This window comes from Astyanax mexicanus, chromosome 14 (genome assembly GCF_023375975.1).
Source record: "Astyanax mexicanus isolate ESR-SI-001 chromosome 14, AstMex3_surface, whole genome shotgun sequence".
In the NCBI taxonomy this organism is placed as follows: domain Eukaryota; kingdom Metazoa; phylum Chordata; class Actinopteri; order Characiformes; family Acestrorhamphidae; genus Astyanax; species Astyanax mexicanus.
In genome coordinates, this window is record NC_064421.1 from 8492531 (window position 1) to 8510293 (window position 17763).

At 37.1% G+C, this 17763-nt stretch overlaps 1 protein-coding gene across 4 annotated transcripts in view; it reads left to right on the forward strand.

Annotated features, from left to right (window-relative positions):
* Window positions 1-17763, forward strand: part of tiam2a (TIAM Rac1 associated GEF 2a) — a 207037-nt gene that overhangs the window by 47673 nt on the left and 141601 nt on the right. For 3 of the 4 annotated variants that reach the window (XM_022673209.2, XM_022673211.2, XM_022673212.2), the window contains exon 1: window positions 1077-1287. The exons of the other annotated variant lie outside the window; for it this stretch is intronic. The gene's annotated coding sequence lies outside the window, so the exon portion shown is untranslated. Of the gene's footprint in view, window positions 1-1076; window positions 1288-17763 lie in introns of those variants that run through there. 4 annotated transcript variants of the gene reach the window in all.

Consider the following 17763-nt stretch of genomic DNA (forward strand, 5'->3'; position numbering starts at 1 on the left):
TTCCTCCTCTACATCCCCTGTGCGTCCGTCTCCAAAGCTCCTCCGGGATGTTTACTGTGCTGATCTCCATGCCAGCCGGCTGCAGCGCGATCAGCTGATCCCGGGTGTAAACAAATGGACCATGCTGCTGCGCCGCAGTACACCAGGAGAGAGAAAGAAGCGCTTTCACGGCGAACAAACTAAACAAAACTCTCTCTATTAGCATGTTTCGAAAGGGTACAGCTTCACTAAGGTGCTAGTAGAACAAAAAGGTCTTATTTAAGATAAATAAAAGTCATAAAACGCTAAAACCAAAACACAAATGGGAGCTACTGCAACAGGCAGCATGCACTCTCGGCGCAATCAAACAAGTCATTTATTTTTAATTCAGACTTCAAAACCCATCAAATATAAAATGTCCCTTTTCCAGACTGTTCTCATACAGAGTTCCCCAATGGTGGAACAAACTACCTTCCACTACCAGATCAGGAGAATCTCTCACTATCTTTAATAAACTCCTGAAGACAGAGCTCTTCAAAAAGCACTTACTCTCCTAACACCTCTAACTAACTAACTAATTCTAACCCCATTTCCTTCTTCCCCTCCTTCACTTCTCTATCCCTTTATTTCCCTTTGACCTCCTTTAAGCCCTATCTAAAAATGGGTTATCTTAATTCCTATTACTTTTGTACTTCATTATTGTAAGTCGCTTTGGACAAAAGCGTCTGCCAAATGAAATGTAATGTAATGTAATGTAATGTAAAAATACAAATTATAACATCATTTAGACAAACAAACTAATCTTCCCCAGTCTCTGACTTCCGTTCCCACCACAAAAACACCACCACATAAATCCCCCTGCAGACCCTCTAAACCCCCTAAACCCACCAACACGTCCTCATAACATCATCGTAAAAACATCGTAAAAATGCGTTACTCTCATTAACACACTCCGGCGGGCTCCTCCCCCCACGTGCCCCCGCTTAACCCCCTGCTTATTATTCATATTCTAATTAGGCCCCCGTCCGCTGCGCTCTGATTGGTGGACGCGCCGCTTCTTCACCGTAGCTGGGCGGGGCTTGGCGCCTCCCCGCGCGCGGAGCGAGCACGGAGGGATTCCCGGTTTGCGGCGCGTGCGGAGAGTTTCAGACTCTTTATCCTGCTGGGAATCAGATTATAGCAGATAACAGGAGCGTCTTCACGCGCGCGCGGAGTTACAGAGGCGCAGAGTGGTTATAATGTTTTGGAGAGAAAAGAGAAGCCGGAGAGAGAGAGAGAGGAGCTGAGCTGTTAGACAAAGAGTTGTGGGTGAGTACAGCAAAGTTACGGGCTTCTACTGAGAGAGTCTGTGTGTGTGTGTGTGTGTGTGTGTGTGTGTGTGTGTGTGTGTGTGTGTGTGTGTGTGTGTGTGTGTGTAAAACTGGTAAAAGTTGTGCAGTGGGGAACTTAAGGACTGTTCCAGTCTGTGTTCGGTGTGTGTGTAAAAGTGGTAAAAGTTGACCAGTGGAGGGCTGTTCCAGCCTGTGTTTGGTGGTTTTTGTGTGTGCTTGGTGAGTGAGTGAGTGAGTGATTTGTGTTTGTGTGTGTGCGCGCGCGCGCGCGTGTGTGTGGGAAAGTGCGGTAAAACTAGTAAAAGTTAAGCAGTGGGGTTTGGGCTGTGTGTGCGTCTTTAGTGGACGGTGTGTTTGGTGGGCTGTGTGTGCGCAGTGGTGTAACCATAGAGCGTCACAGTGTTGCACAGTGTGTTAACTGTGTTTGATGTACTTGGTGTGTTTGGTGGACTGAGTGTGTGTTTGGTGGACTGTGTTTGTGTGTTTGGTGAACTGTGTGTGCAGTGGTAACAATGTATAGAGAGTCACAGTGTTGCACAGTGTGTTAACTGTGTTTGATGTGCTTGGTGGACTGTGTTTGTGTGTTTGGTGGACTGTGTTTGTGTGTTTGGTGGACTGTGTTTGTGTGTTTGGTGGACTGTGTGTGCAGTGATAACAATGTGTAGAGAGTCACAGTGTTAGTCAGTGTGTTGACTGTGTTTGGTGGCCCGTGTATGTGTTTGGTGGACAGTGTTTGGTGGGCTGTGTGTGCAGTGGTGTAACCATAGAGAGTCACAGTGTTGCACAGTGTGTTAACTGTGTTTGATGGGCTTGGTGCACTGAGTGTGTGTTTGATGGACTGTGTGTGCAGTGGTAACAATGTATAGATGGTCACAGTGTTGCACAGTGTGTTAACTGTGTTTGATGTGCTTGGTGCACTGAGTGTGTGTTTGATGGACTGTGTGTGCAGTGGTAACAATGTATAGATAGTCACAGTGTTGCACAGTGTGTTAACTGTGTTTGATGTGCTTGGTGGACTGAGTGTGTGTTTGGTGGACTGTATTTGTGTGTTTGGTGGACTGTGTGCGCAGTGGTAATAATGTATAGAGAGAGTCACAGTGTTAGTAAGTGTATTGACTGTGTTTGGTGGCCTGTGTAAGTGTTTGGTGAGCTGTGTGTACGGGGTTTGTGTGTGTGCAGTGGTGTAACTGTGTAGAGTCACACTGTTGTTCAGTGTGTGACTGTGTTGAGTGTATATTTGGAGTGAATCAGAGCAGTGCAGGTTTAGGTGGAGTTTTCCAGTTGTTTTTTTTTACTGTTTTATAACACTTAATATTTTATTGAGAGTGAGTTTATACTGGAGAGTGAGAGAGAGAGAGAGAGGGGGAGCACTCTGCTGTAGGAGAGTGATTGAGTCTTATAGAGGAGTGGAGTGTGCTGTAGTTGTTTTGCAAGGGTGATCAAGCTCAGTATGAAAATATTTTTTTCTCAATAAATAACAAACAAAAGCTCAAACAACCCTGAGAAAAGGTTTATACTTTGTTTTTTTCCCTCAAAACTGTTACTCACACTCTCTTTCATGCATAGCACAGTCAGGAACACTGAGTAACTACATGTTCTACTGCGGTGAGCACAGTCAGTTCTGTTTAGTTGGAATAAGTGAGGCATATTTTGAATAAAAATCACTGTATTAAGTGTGGAAAAGTGTTTGGATTGCAGTGTTTAATGAGGTTGGAATTAAAGGGCATCTTACGATATGTTGCCCTCAATAACTATGCAATCACAATACATGACAATTCTCTTTTCGTCTCTGTGTTACTAAGATGATAATATATACTCCTAAATAAGCAAATATTAGGAATTATGGATGTGGAGTAATAAAGCAATAACTTTAGATTTGGGGGTGAGTTCTAGAAAGTTTAGAGCGCTAAACATATTTTTTAAAATATAGATATTTGAAGCCACGTATCGGTACGTTAAGATACGATACTCTGAAATCAATAAAGTATATCAATATATTGTCCCACCCCTACAGTTTAATATGTGCTGCTACTGCTGTATTTTGTCTGCATGCTAAAATAGTGTGATGATTATTTTGTATCGTCAAAATGAGTTTAAACATCATGATACTATTTTGCTACAATATTACCTACCTGTACTATAAAGAACATAATATCAACCTTTGTTCTGGATTATGGCTATTTGAGGATTTGGTTACACTTTTATGTACAGCTCTGGAAAAAATAAGAGGCCACTTCAGTTTCTGAATCAGTTTCTCTGATTTTGCTATTTACAGGGTTATGTTTGAGTAAAATGAACATTGTTGTTTTATTCTATAAACTACGCACAACATTTCTCCCAAATTGCAAATAAAAATATTGTCATTTAGAGCATTTATTTACAGAAAATGTGAAATGGCTGAAATAACAAAAAAGACGCAGAGCTTTTAGACTTCAAATAATGCAAAGGAAGAGTTCAGAAATCCATATTTGGTGGAATAACCCTGGTTTTTAATCAGTTTTCATGCATCTTGGCATCATGTTCTCCTCCACCAGTCTTACACACTGCTTTTGGATAACTTTATGCCTTAATGCAAAAATTCAAGCAGTTCAGTTTGGTTTGATTGCTTCTATCTTCTATCTTCCTCTTGATTATATTCCAGGGGTTTTTAATATGGTAAAATCAAAGAAACTCATAATTTTTAAGTGGTCTTTTATTTTTTTTCCGGAGCTGTATATATATGTAGCAACCTGTCCAACTTTTCCTAACACCTTTTATATAAAAATCTCACGATTAAAGTAGTCTGATTCTCTATGGATTTCAGCTAAGCACAGAGTGTTTGCAATGAACTACAATAATAAATGTATAGAAATCTGCAACAGGGATGGTAGGGGGTTATATGTGATGATGATAAATAGACACAGAGTATGTCTAATCATCTCATAAACGGTGACCCTTGCTCCCAATATTGTGGTACAGCTCGAGCCTTTTGTTGTTTGGGGAGTGGTATAATGGCAGGGTGCGGCGTCTGCTCCGGGAAGAATACTACCCTGTCATAGAGACCCCCGGACGCCTGTGGTGTTCCAGCAGCTTGAACAAACATAAGGTTGAGGAAGACATGCCATTTGGCACTGGGGGGCTCGGTCATGGTAACAAAGCACCATGAGGAACCCATCTGACCACAGCGTGCTTTTATGACCTGTGGGCTTCTTGACTTTATCCGCAGCAGTCATGAGCTGTTCTGGATCTGAAATGACGTTTATGTGCTTACCTTGTAACTTTAGCTCACACGGGAGATTTGTGCGCTGTTTGTATAATGTTTGACATGTGGATCATATAGATTGGAGTATTGTAGTGCTGTACGATATTTTGCACAGCGATATTTATTGCGATTTTTAACAAAAATGCAACAATTTGCTAGATTTCTCAAGGAGAATCGGCTCATTCGTTGTTTTCTCTTTGATTATGATCATTAAAAAAAAATCTGCTTTTTGTTTGACTGTCTTATAGGGGAGGGCAATATTATATCATATATAATATATTGTGACAGAAATATCAGGATATTAAAAATCCATATCGTGATAATAGAGATGTTCTGTCTTAAAAGTAGTCCATTATTTACTGTGAAGCTTAAAATGTATTTATTGTATAATTGTTTTAGTTTGCAGTTTATGTGCATGAAAATGTTCTGCAATATTTTTTGCTGCATTATATTATTTTATGCTATATTATTTATTTTGCCACATTATGATTATACTGTTATACTATTATACTATATTCCTGAAATGAATTAATTATATAAGTTTTCCTATATCGCCAAGTATATCGTTATCACAAAAATACCCTGAAATATCGTGATATTATTTTAGAGCCATATCGCCCACCCCTACTGTCTTATCTCTGCTGTTCACATTAAGGCTTTCTGCTAGACTTTGGTGCATTTCTGTGAGGATTTGATTGCACTCAGTGATGAGAGCATTAGTGAAATTTTGTTGTATTGTTTTTGTATGCTGTATGACCTAAAGCATCAGCTCAACACTGCTAGGTGCTTTATACCCCATTTTTATATAGCCCATTCCTGGCTTTAGGCACGATGGTGCCGATAGGTTCATCCTGTTTATTATTATTTTTTTGGGCTCCAGAGAGTACTATTCTATTGGCAGTATTTTGCTAGAAGGACCATATAGATAAGCTGTGTGTTTGTGCATTTGCACATCTGTGTCAACAATGGATTCAACTTATTAGCAAACTATTAATATGTTAATTAAATGTTTAGTTTTAATTTTTACATATGGTGTAAAGGTGTTATTGTGCTTTTTTAATTTTGTTTTTATATTTTCTTATTGTATGATACATTTTCATGACCTCAATACATTTAGCAGGCATCAATTTTACCCATTGTGTTTATTTAATGAGTAGGGATCCTCCAAAATGATAGTTTTTGTCTAAAACCGAACAAAATAAAACAAAACAAAATTAATCTTGCTACTTTTTTTCCACCACCTCAGAAATTGAATAGCCCAACTGTATTTTTGTAGACAAAAAGACAATTATAAAAAAAAATCAGAAAACAGAAACTTTAAAGAAAAACTGTGAGTTTCTTTATTTTCAGTCAATTTTGGTTGCCAAATTTTATTTTTTAGATATTTAAGCTTAAGTTTTTTTTTTATATTCCAATTGCAATGTCTAAATGTTCTTAATTAGCTATCAAAAGGCAATTGCTCGTTTAAAAGAGTGTAATTTTTTTTAAACAGTTACTGTACATAATTGTTATATTAGTGGAATAAATTGGTCTTAAAATGGCAATAATATCAATCATTGTGATCATTTTTGGGCCAGTATATCATTTAATAAATAATAGGTATCTTGACGAGCCTAAATGGCCTGTAAAGTGGCAGAAAATAGTCTTAACATAACCGTTAGATATGATGATTTAGATATTTTAAAAAGTGTCTCATTGATACAATCAGTTCTTAAGGATCACTGACTTAACTGTACTTTTCATTTGAAGGGGAAAAAAGAGCAAAAATGTTATTAAAGTAGGGGAGTGCCATATCGTATTGTACGCAATAATAATATCACCAACATTTTTAAATATCGTGAACAATATTATACCCTGAAATATTCCCCTATATCACCCACCCGTAATTATCACATCAGGGTACTACTTTTTTACTGTTTTTAGCAAAAGAAAAATTCACACTGTTCTCATTTCCCCTTATATATCTACTAGAGACTAGAGATTATATCTTTCTCTCTCTCTCGTATATATATATATATATATATATATATATATATATATATATATATATATATATATATATATATATATATATATATATACACAAGAATATCGTTATATATATATTATCATTAGAGGCTGGAAGACCATTAGGCCTACAGTGTTTTAACCGCACGCAAAAATATGGCCGTAATGTTCCCTGTGGTCGAACATTCCTGTGTTAAAACATCGTTATCACGAATATCGTTATCACGAAAAATACCATGTAATATCGTGATATTATTGTAGGGCCATATCACACACCCCTATATAAGAGTCACTGCACTGAGTATTGATAGTGTATTTAAATGGGAGGTTTTAAGAATCTGATTTTTTTTTATCTGTGGGTAAAAACATTGTGATAAATACTGTGTATTGTGAAAATGCCTTTTTAAATATTGTAATATAATATATTTTGATCATTCTGCCCAGCTTTAATGACAAAAATAAAATTTACCATGTTATTTTCTTAGACAATATAACATATCATGACAGTCCTGATGCAAACAAAGCGTCTGAACGTTGGAATTCGAGTATAATAAGGCTTGTTCTCCTCCTCGGTTGCTGTGGCTTTAAATCACTGGCTTGAGCTGGATTGTTTGAAAGCTTCATTTCTTGGGATTCTGTTTTAACACAGGAATGTTCGACCACAGGGAACATTACGGCCATATTTTTGCGTGCGGTTAAAACACTGTAGGCCTAATGGTCTTCCAGCCTCTAATGATAATCTATGACAGCCAGAGCTGCACTAATATAGTTTCCCCACATAGTTGTGAGTCAGATGATGGTCTATAGTTCCATCTCTGTGTTTATTTCTGTTATTAAATCTTTAATAACTACACAACAATAGCTGTGCTCTACAGGCAGCAGAACACGAGTGTGAGGGTCTGACCTTTAGCCTTTTAGCTCCTCTTTTAAAAGAGTTTCTTAAGTAGCTGGCTACTTAAGAGACCACCAGCTAATGAGAGAAGTCCTATATTTCATGTGGAAGCGAGATCTCACCCCATATAAGGCCGTGTGGGGGTCTTTTATTGTCTGTGTGTGCAGGGCGAGCAGTAAGGAATGAAGCAGTGGTGCAGTAGTAGTGGTTGACCTGCTCTCTCTGAACCAAACCTCTTCACTGTGCTGCTGAGAGCTGTTTCTATTTTCAGCGTTTTGGACGCCAGTTCCTTTCCAGTGTTTAAAATTTCATATGTGTTCAGTTTAAGTCCGATTAAATGGGAAATCTGAAGTGCTGGTGCTAAACTCACTCATGTTTTTGGCTTTTTTTGACCCATGCGTAGAGAAAGAACAGCTTTTTCTAGGCCTCAAAAATTTTAATATACTTGAAGTTACTTTATTTCAGTAATTCAGTTCAAAATGTGAAACTCATATATTATATAGATGTATTACACACAGAGTGGTCTATTTTAAGCGTTTCTTTATTTTACTTTTCATGATTATGGCTTACAGCCAATGAAAAATCAGAAAAAAGTCTCTCAGTAAATTAGAATAAAGTTAAGACCAATTAAAATAAAATTAAGGCCAATTTGGTACATTTGGCAGTGTGGGCAGTGTGCCAAGTCCTGCTGGAAAATGAAATCCGCATCTCCATAAAAGTTATCAGCAGACGAAAGCGCAGACGCTCATGTCTGTTTTTCTGTTTTTTCTTTCCATTGTTTGAACTCTGTTGCTGCTCTGTACACTATGTAAAAAATAATGAACAGATATTCCAATAATAGTGATATAAAATAACTAGGAATATGCTCTTATGTTACACTGATGTCCAACCTTTATTTTAAAATAAATGGGGCCAGGTCCGTATCAGTTTAGATCTCCAAAAGTCTGATTTTAGACTAAATTTAAGTTTAAAATGTAAACAGTCCTCATATAGTCTCACCCAACTCTACTCTTGGATTTTATTGACCGATTATAAAGCGAAGAAAGGTCTGTGCAGTTTGATGACGTACAGCACCTCCCTCTCTCTGTGGTGAAATCTGTATTTGACTGTAGACTAACAGCAGAAGTGTAGCTTCTTTGCACGTGGACAGCTGTGTTTGGTCGTGGCTATAAAAAGCAGGTGAACAGAGAAAGCCGCTGAAAGCTTTATGGAGGGACTGAACCACGGTCCTGCAGAAAGGAGACTCAGGAACTGGCAGCGTGGGTGGCTTCCTCTTACCCCGCCGGCCTGGCAGTGCAGACGCAGAGCTCCTGACCACAGGTCTGGTCAACACCCTGTTCTGTGTCCAACCACAGAGCACCGCGGTAGAGCAGAACTCGCCATACTGTTACAGAGTACTGAGTGGTCACTTACAGTGATGGCAGTAATGACGCGTTACTCTAATCTGACCATTTTTTCAGTAACAAGTAAACTAACATCTACTACTACTGGTCACTCGGCACCATTGTGGCATGTGTCTGGAGTGGCTCAAATCTGATTTTTTGCTCAATGTTTCTCAGAGAGAGAAGCACATAGCACATGCATAAAAGCAAAAAGACACATGAATTCTGATTTGACCGTTCACATTCATGTAACATGTCCATGGATTGGATACGTATCTGATTTAGGACCACATATAAAAGTGACTCAAATCTGATTTTTTAAAATTTGGCACGATCACACAGCCATGAAAAAAATCAGATTTGAGTCACTTCATATGTGGTCCTAAATCAGATGCGTATCCAATCCATGGACATGCAACATGAATGTGAACATCCAAATCCGAATTCACGCTTCTTTTTGCTTTCACACATTAGCATTAGCGCTACGTGCTTCTCTTTTGTACCCACAAACACATCTCTTGGTGCAGCGGTGCAGCTATAGCTGCAAAAACAGCAAAAGCAAACCACCTGGCCTTTTTCACCTCCTCGACCTGAACATGAACTTCAGACCAGCTGTTTTCTCTCCACTCCAGCAAAAGATGCTCCACATGTGAGCTGCTACCAAACTCATCCATTTCCCTTTTATAAAGCTACGAATCTACAAATCTAAGCTACGGCTAGTTAATTGCGCTGTTATAATGAATTTAATAAAACCAACAATCCAGTGCAGTAGATATTTAGGTGTTTTATAATTTTTTTTATTAGTGTTAACATATTATGGGTAGGGGTGGGCAATATGGTACTAAAATCATACCACAATGTCTGTTTTTGTGATAATTATATTCTTGGCGATGTGATAAAAAATGTAATTAATTTCATAAATAAACTACTGCAGTGAAATGAATATGATTCTTTTATTTAGCGATATTATTGCCCCTAGTCATGGGTGTATTTCACTCATTTTTAGACTGTGCGCACCGAAGTCCTCCTTTTTAAACTGCCTAACCTAATTACACACACACATCTGTATAGATACATGAGTGTGTATTAGAGCTTAGATCGGGCCCAAAATATCAAGCTCGATCCGCCCCAAGCCCGTTCACGTTCACATCATTTTAAGCCCGAGCACATTTTTTTCAGTAAGTAGAGCATTAAAACTGAGCTTTTAAAAACATTTTGGGGCTGTTCGAATGAGCGAAATGTGTTTAGAATTATATTAAAATAACACTGCAACACTGAAGAAGCATAGACCTATTATTTAAGAAAATATTTATTAACAACAGATCTCTGAAAGATTAAAACATGAATATGAACAATGTGAACTATGATCCTCAAACCTGAACATCTGTAAATTAGGCTATAAGAATGATGCCTGAATGACTTTCCTCAAAGCTAATATAATTGAACATGGTTTAGGAATAGAAAATAAATTCTAAATAAACACACTTTTTATATTGAGCTAACTTATAGTCTAAGTGCAAAAACACAAAAAACAGTAATAAGGCAATGAGTAGATTGATTGTTAATTCGCTAATTTGTAATTATCACCCCATATCTTTATATAAAATAAAAATATTATTTAAATATTTAAATATAATTATTTATTTTTTATTTTATTTTTTTATTTTTTTTTAGCCCCACCCGGCCCTTGGGTCGTATTCAGGCAGAGAATCTAAACTCTAGTTTGCATTTTTCTACAAATAAATGAACATATTTAGTTGTATATTATGAATTAGCACAAGTTAATCTCAATAAATGCATATTCATTTTGCTATTGTTTTTATAAATGTTTATGAGGCTGATTTTCCTTAAAGAAAGAACTGTAACTAAACAAGAAAACAAGATGTTTTGTGTGATTTTGACCAAATAAATGATGAATTAACAGCTTACAGGGGTGAAGGCACCTCCGCACGCTTCTTGTCCATCCACACACACACGTGTCACCTGCTAATTGCCCATTCGAGAGAGACGAACCGAGCTGAACAGATGGAAACCCGCGTCTCGCTCGTGTTCGGGTCGACACCCCTAAATGGCGACAAATTGAAAAGGCTTGTGAAGATTAATGCCGCGATTTAAATTGATTCGGGCTCTTTCACGTCACGTCTCAGCCTCTGCTGCGTGTTCTGAGAGGAGAATGAAGATTAAACATCAGCCAGAGCTTAAGTGATGTGCTAAATGAAGGATCAGATTAAGCTTATTGTGCTGAGTGTGGAGGGGTGTGCTGATTGTCACTGCTGAGTGCACTTCGGGGGTCCGGGGTGTTTTTTTTTTTTTTTTACCACATGGCATTAGCTGTGTTAGCTGCAGCTTTGTGAGGCTGGTAAAATGCACAGCATTGTGAGCACAGTATTATGTTTATCATTTTATTATCCTGAATACCCTTTTAACCACTCGAGATGTGGACTCTGCAGTCCGTCCAGAGCACTGTAATAATCTGCATTTTACTTGAAAAGAGCAGCTTTTCTCAGCCTATTCAGAAACGCCGGTCATTATCCAGCCTACTGTACAGCAGGATGGAGCTAAGAGCTGCTGCTAATGTGAACGTGGTTCAGTCTGTTACTGGTGAGCACTCATTTATCTTTTTTATCTTTTAAAAAAAAAGTGCTGGTAGCTGGTAGGAGTGGGCGATATGGCCCTCAAATAATATAACGATATTTCATGGTATTTTTGTGATGACTATACTTTTGGTGATATGAAAAAACACTGAATGAAAAACACATTATTTCCAGAATACAAAAAAAATCAAATTTTATTATTGCATACGATATGATATGGCACACCCCTAACTGAGATATAAAAAAAACAAAAAAACAATTGTATCAGATTTGTAACAGTGGGTAGATGGCGCTCTCTCCCCTCATCACTCCTAGGGTGATGTCTGCAGTGCAGGGCGTCTGTGAGCTGATGTATCAGAACCGTGTCGCTGCGCTTTCCTCCGAGCGCGCTGTGATGCTGCTCGGTAATGCTGCATCAGCAGCAGCTCGAAAAGAAGCGGTGGCTGACTTCACATGTATCGGAGGAAGCATGTGTTAGTCTTTACCCTCCTGGTGTGTTGGAGCATTACTAGTGATAGGGGGAGTCCTAATGAGTGGGTTGGGTAATTGGCCATGTAAATTGGGAGAAAATGGGAAAGATTAGAAATAAAATTATATAAAATAAATAAATAAATAAAGATAACATTATATTTGTTGCAGTAGATTATTCATTTTAGTGATTTTAGTGATATATGTTGTTATATACTGTATTTTAGGGCCATATTGCCCGTTTCTAATAAAAAGTAATAAGTACTATGTATATAGTACAGTACTTTTAGTAAAGGAGTTTATTTTAACAAAGCATTTATAGAACTTTATAACAACACCACATCCTTGTGTTAAACAAAAAGCTGTTTGAGTGTATTCTATACCTGAATAGGAAGCTTCTGGCTGATCGTACGGGTGGGCTTGACTGCCTGAACAGATCACTAATTGAAACCTTGATTGATGGGCTTTGAGTTCAGCTGCTACTGGAACAGCCGCTCCACTCAGACTAATCATAAGAGCAAACACAGCTGAGACAGAAACTCAGAAACAGAACAGAGACTTCTGGAGGGCATCTTCTATTGTTCCTGCTGATGGATGGAAGGTGTGATCTGCTCCCCCTTGGGTTTTTGGGTTGACCACCATGGTGGTTCTGTGTGAGTTGGCTGTGGATTAATTTAATTGTAGGTTAAACATTGAATTTAAGCAAATAATTAATTTCAAGAATACAATACTGCAAAAGAAAATTTATATTAAACTTCTATTTGGCGATATTATTACATAGGATATGATATTGCACAATCCTAGTCATGGGTGTATTTCACTCATTTTTAGACGGTGTGCTCTGAAGATATGAGTCCTGCTTTTTAAACACCTATTTGTATAGATACATGGGTGTGCATTTTTCTACAAGTAAATTAACAAATTTAGTTGTATGTTATCAAGTAAATTTTTAGACGTGTCGTTTTGAAGGCAACAATCTTCTTGTCCTACCACACACGTGTCACTTGCTAATTGCCCATTCAAAAAAGAAGGACCCTAACTTTAATTGTGGGTTGATTCTGAGCAGTAAAATAATTAAGCCAGTCTTAATGTGTATAGTGTGGTAGTTAACACACCACACTACTCACACTTATGAAGTATTTGAATTCTTATTGCTTTTATTTTCACATCTGTTATTTCAAGGACCAAGGTGTGCGTTTTTGTTACATTGTGTACATTTGTGCAGTTAGTTTTGGTTTTACACTGCAGTTTAGTGAGTGTACTGAGGAGTTTTCTTACTTCCCATACTTTAAGTTAATTGGTTTGTAGATAGCTACCCATTTCTACAAGTGGCTTTTTCAGGTGTTGTGCCAAATTCTACCTCTCTACCTGAATTTGACTCCCTTTTGTGGCCATGTGTGTCACACAGCAGAACGAGCATAACAGCTTCCTCACATATTTCTTTTATTTCTGTTTGGAAATAAGAGTTAATCTACAGTTACAGTAGATACAGAAACCCATACTGCTGTGTGATGCTCCTGCACGCCAAGGAAAGTAAGATTTCAGATTATTTTTTATTTATTTAAAACATTTCCCCATTTTCTATAAATTTAGCTAGGCCAATTGTCCACTGATTTAACTGCTACTCAGCTACATATCCCTCATCACAGGTGATGCCAACTGCTGCTGATTCGGCAGCATTGCTGAGCAGCATCACCGTGCACCATTTCGGAGGAAAGCGCAGCGACTCTGTTCCGATACAGCAGCTCACAGACGCCTTGTGCTGATCGGCATCACCCTTTGGAGTGATGAGGGGAAAGAGCGCCATCTATCCACCCAGAGAGAGCAAGGCCAATTGTGCTCTCTCAGGGCTTCGGAAGCTGATGGCAAGCTGCATGACCAGGATTCAAACGGTTTTAGACTGCTTGACCACTTGGCGCCCTATAGCTGGTTTGTTTTAAGGCTGAGAGCTGCGTGTATCATTTTTTTGTAATTGTTTACGAAAGTCTGAGCCATCTAGAAAAATGCCATCTAGACCCAATTCTGGTCTTTAATCCATACCATGCTTTGGACCCCATTTCAAACTTACTATTTTGGGAAAAGTCTGAAAGTCCAGACCAAACAAGGAAGGTGTGAAAGCAGCCTTAAAATACCTCTTACGTCTGTTCCTAAAAATTAACCAGTTTAACACCCCCTGTGTTGATTTAGCTCTACAGCATCACCTGCCTCCAGCTGGTTAACTATAGAGACATTATTAAGTTAAGTTTGTAACTCTGGAACTTGTAGTTTAAAACTCAGACTCACTCATTTATATTGTCTAAGCGAGCTTGTGTTTGTGCTTGTGTTGCCTAGTGTTAAACTCCTGTCACCAGTGTGAACGCTGTGAGTAAACGTTCCTTTGTCTTGAGGTGTGGCTGGGAAAAATCAGTTAGGTGATAAACTGGTGGTTGTTTCATGATGGTGTTAATGCATAGCTAGTTGTTTGTTCTGCACTGCTGCGATAGCGGGGAACTACTGTAGAGTCTGCCTAACACTTTTTTCACATGTTTTTCACGTTCTGTCTTGGTTGAGAGTGGAAAACATGGTCTTAGGGACATCATGTTGCAGTTTAGGTCAACTATAGGTGTGTAGCCACTTTCTAAAACCTATAGATTGCAAAAAACCTTCATTTGAGTTAGTTTCTTTGTGTTTTTTTTATGAGGTTCAGTAACAATTACAGATTTTTTTTTGCATACAAATGGACTTTAAGGACAAGTTTAACAGACAGGGTTTAAGCCTAGTCTTAATGGAAGTTCACTGGAGCCACTGAAAGGAAAATTAGACTAAGTCTGGTGAAAGAATCCCTTAGGATCAGTTTCTCAGACAGGGATTAAGCTTAGTAGACTATATTTTTCTTCAATTTGCTTTGTAGTCCAAGACTAGACTTAAGCTCTATCTGTGAAACTGACCCAAAGTGTTTTAGGTGCAGGACTCCACTGCTCTCTGCTTTTGGAAGTAGAGTATTAGGTTCATATCCTTAAAAATGTGTCCACTGTGTGTAATAATAATGTACAGAATCTCACCCAAAGCCGTTTGTATTTTATAGTGTCCAGATATGAGTGTTGGATGATTCGTTGGAGAATCTATCTAAGGAATCTTGGCTGCATTACATGAAAGATGTGCTACATTTTCCAACTCCTGGAATTGTATAAATAGTTTCTTCTTCATACTTTATATTTCAGTGTGAGGATTAAAACTGTTTAGAATGGAGAAACTTTTTGATCTTTTATACTGTGAACCTGATACAGACATTGTTTATTGAAATGTGTAGGAAATGGACGTCTAGGAGACTCCTAAATGGCTTAGTGGCATATTTTTAAAGCAGAGATCACACTATTGTTAACAGACTTTAAATATTATGTTATTTCACCAGAAGGAGTATTTATAATTTGTATTCTAAACAGATGTATGTAAAATAGCATGCACTCTCATTGTCCGAATTTTTTTTAAATTGTTGCATCCCTGCTCTAAACAGCAATCAAAATCTTTAAGAACTATTTTAATGCTTAAGTAGATCTGTGCCTGGTTAAAGAGTTTAAAAAAGACCTTTTGTTGTGTTTCTTAAAAAAAATACAGCATTAAGAGGGTTCTGCTATATTTATGAGTCTTAAGTCGTATGTGATGAGAAGGACCTTTTGTCCGTGCCCCTTTGTTCAGCTTCACAGAGTAATTATCTTTAGAAAAAATGTAAAATTTCTTTTGACAAGTTGCTGCCGTTGTCTCATTAGTGAAGGTGATACGAAAATAATTATATTTTTGTGTTTTTCTCAGTCCAGTTCTTTGCTTTGCACATTTATTTATTTTATTTTATTTGCTTGTAACACACCTAATTCAACTAATCAGCTCGTTAACGAGTTATTTTGGGGTTTTAGGGATGTGCTAAAGCAGGGAAAGCACTAAAATGTGCAAGGCAGTGTATATAGAGCATCATAAATACTGGACTAAATGATTGACTGGGATGGCAAAACTTCTTACACTTTGGTCAAGAAGACAACGTTTAGTGCTTACCACTCTCCAACAGACAGATGGAAAGTAGTCTCCTCCTTGAACATGAACCTTATAGCTTGCTGAATAAAGGTATCAAACCCACAACCCTGTCATGTCAACCGTGTTGAATATAATATAAACGTCGACTAATCATTAATTTGTAGGAGTGGGAATCAAAGGAAATCGTAAGGCACATAAAAATACAATATTACAATACGTTGCCCACGATAACAATGATATCATGATACAGTGAAGCTGCTATACTCAATATATCGCAAGACAATATTGGTAATGTATAACTAATAGAGAGAAAGGGAAGAGAAAGGCAATGGGAGATGGGTAATGGGCTCACTCACAAGGTTCACACTCACAACAGATTACCTATTAACTCACTAAATATCAGTAATTTCCACATTTAAACACCACCTGAGTATTTAACTCCTACATTGTTTTATCATTTTAAAGCACTGGAGGGCATGGTAGAAATAATTATTGACTAATCTATTAATTTAAGCAATAACCATCAGATTAGTAGTCTGAGGAAGAAGAAGAAGAAGAAGAAGAAGAAGAAGAAGAAGAAGAAGAATAAGAATAAGAATAAGAATAAGAACAAGAACAAGAACAAGAACAAGAACAAGAACAAGAACAAGAACAAGAACAAGAACAAGAACAAGAACAAGAAGAAGAAGAAGAAGAAGAAGAAGAAGAAGAAGAAGAAGAAGAAGAAGAAGAATAAGAATAAGAATAAGAATAAGAATAAGAATAAGAATAAGAATAAGAATAAGAATAAGAATAAGAATAAGAATAAGAAGAAGAAGAAGAAGAAGAAGAAGAAGAAGAAGAAGAATAAGAATAAGAATAAGAATAAGAATAAGAATAAGAATAAGAATAAGAATAAGAATAAGAATAAGAATAAGAAGAAGAAGAAGAAGAAGAATAAGAAGAAGAATAAGAAGAAGAAGAATAAGAAGAAGAATAAGAAGAAGAAGAATAAGAAGAAGAAGAAGAAGAAGAAGAAGAAGAAGAAGAAGAAGAAGAAGAAGAAGAAGAAGAAGAAGAAGAAGAAGAAGAAGAAGAAGAAGAAGAAGAAGAAGAAGAAGAAGAAGAAGAAGAAGAAGAATAAGAATAAGAATAAGAATAAGAAGAAGAATAAGAATAAGAATAAGAAGAAGAAGAAGAAGAATAAGAAGAAGAAGAAGAAGAAGAAGAAGAAGAAGAAGAAGAAGAAGAAGAAGAAGAAGAAGAAGAAGAAGAAGAAGAAGAATAAGAATAAGAAGAAGAAGAAGAATAAGAATAAGAATAAGAATAAGAATAAGAAGAAGAAGAAGAAGAAGAAGAAGAAGAAGAAGAAGAAGAAGAAGAAGAATAAGAAGAAGAAGAAGAAGAAGAATAAGAAGAAGAAGAAGAAGAAGAAGAAGAAGAAGAAGAAGAAGAATAAGAATAAGAATAAGAATAAGAATAAGAATAAGAATAAGAAGAAGAAGAAGAAGAAGAAGAAGAAGAAGAAGAAGAAGAAGAATAAGGAGGAGGAGGAGGAGGAGGAGGAGGAGGAGATTTATTCATTTCATTATAAACAAAATACATTTTTACAGAAGAAAAAAAATATACAAATCACAAATAAAATGAAAGGCAGCAGAAAGAAGATTATTATATCTGCCCCTTTTATCCCAAAAATAATTAAGAACAATAGTAAATATAAAAACAAAAAAAAAACTAGACAAAAAACATCAAATCCTTCTTAAACAACAGTTTATATAGTTACACATTTATACCAATTCATATTTTTTATACAGACCAGCTTTGATCATTTTTTTAAACACACACATTGAGCTAGCATTTTTAACATCACTCTTCAAATTATTCC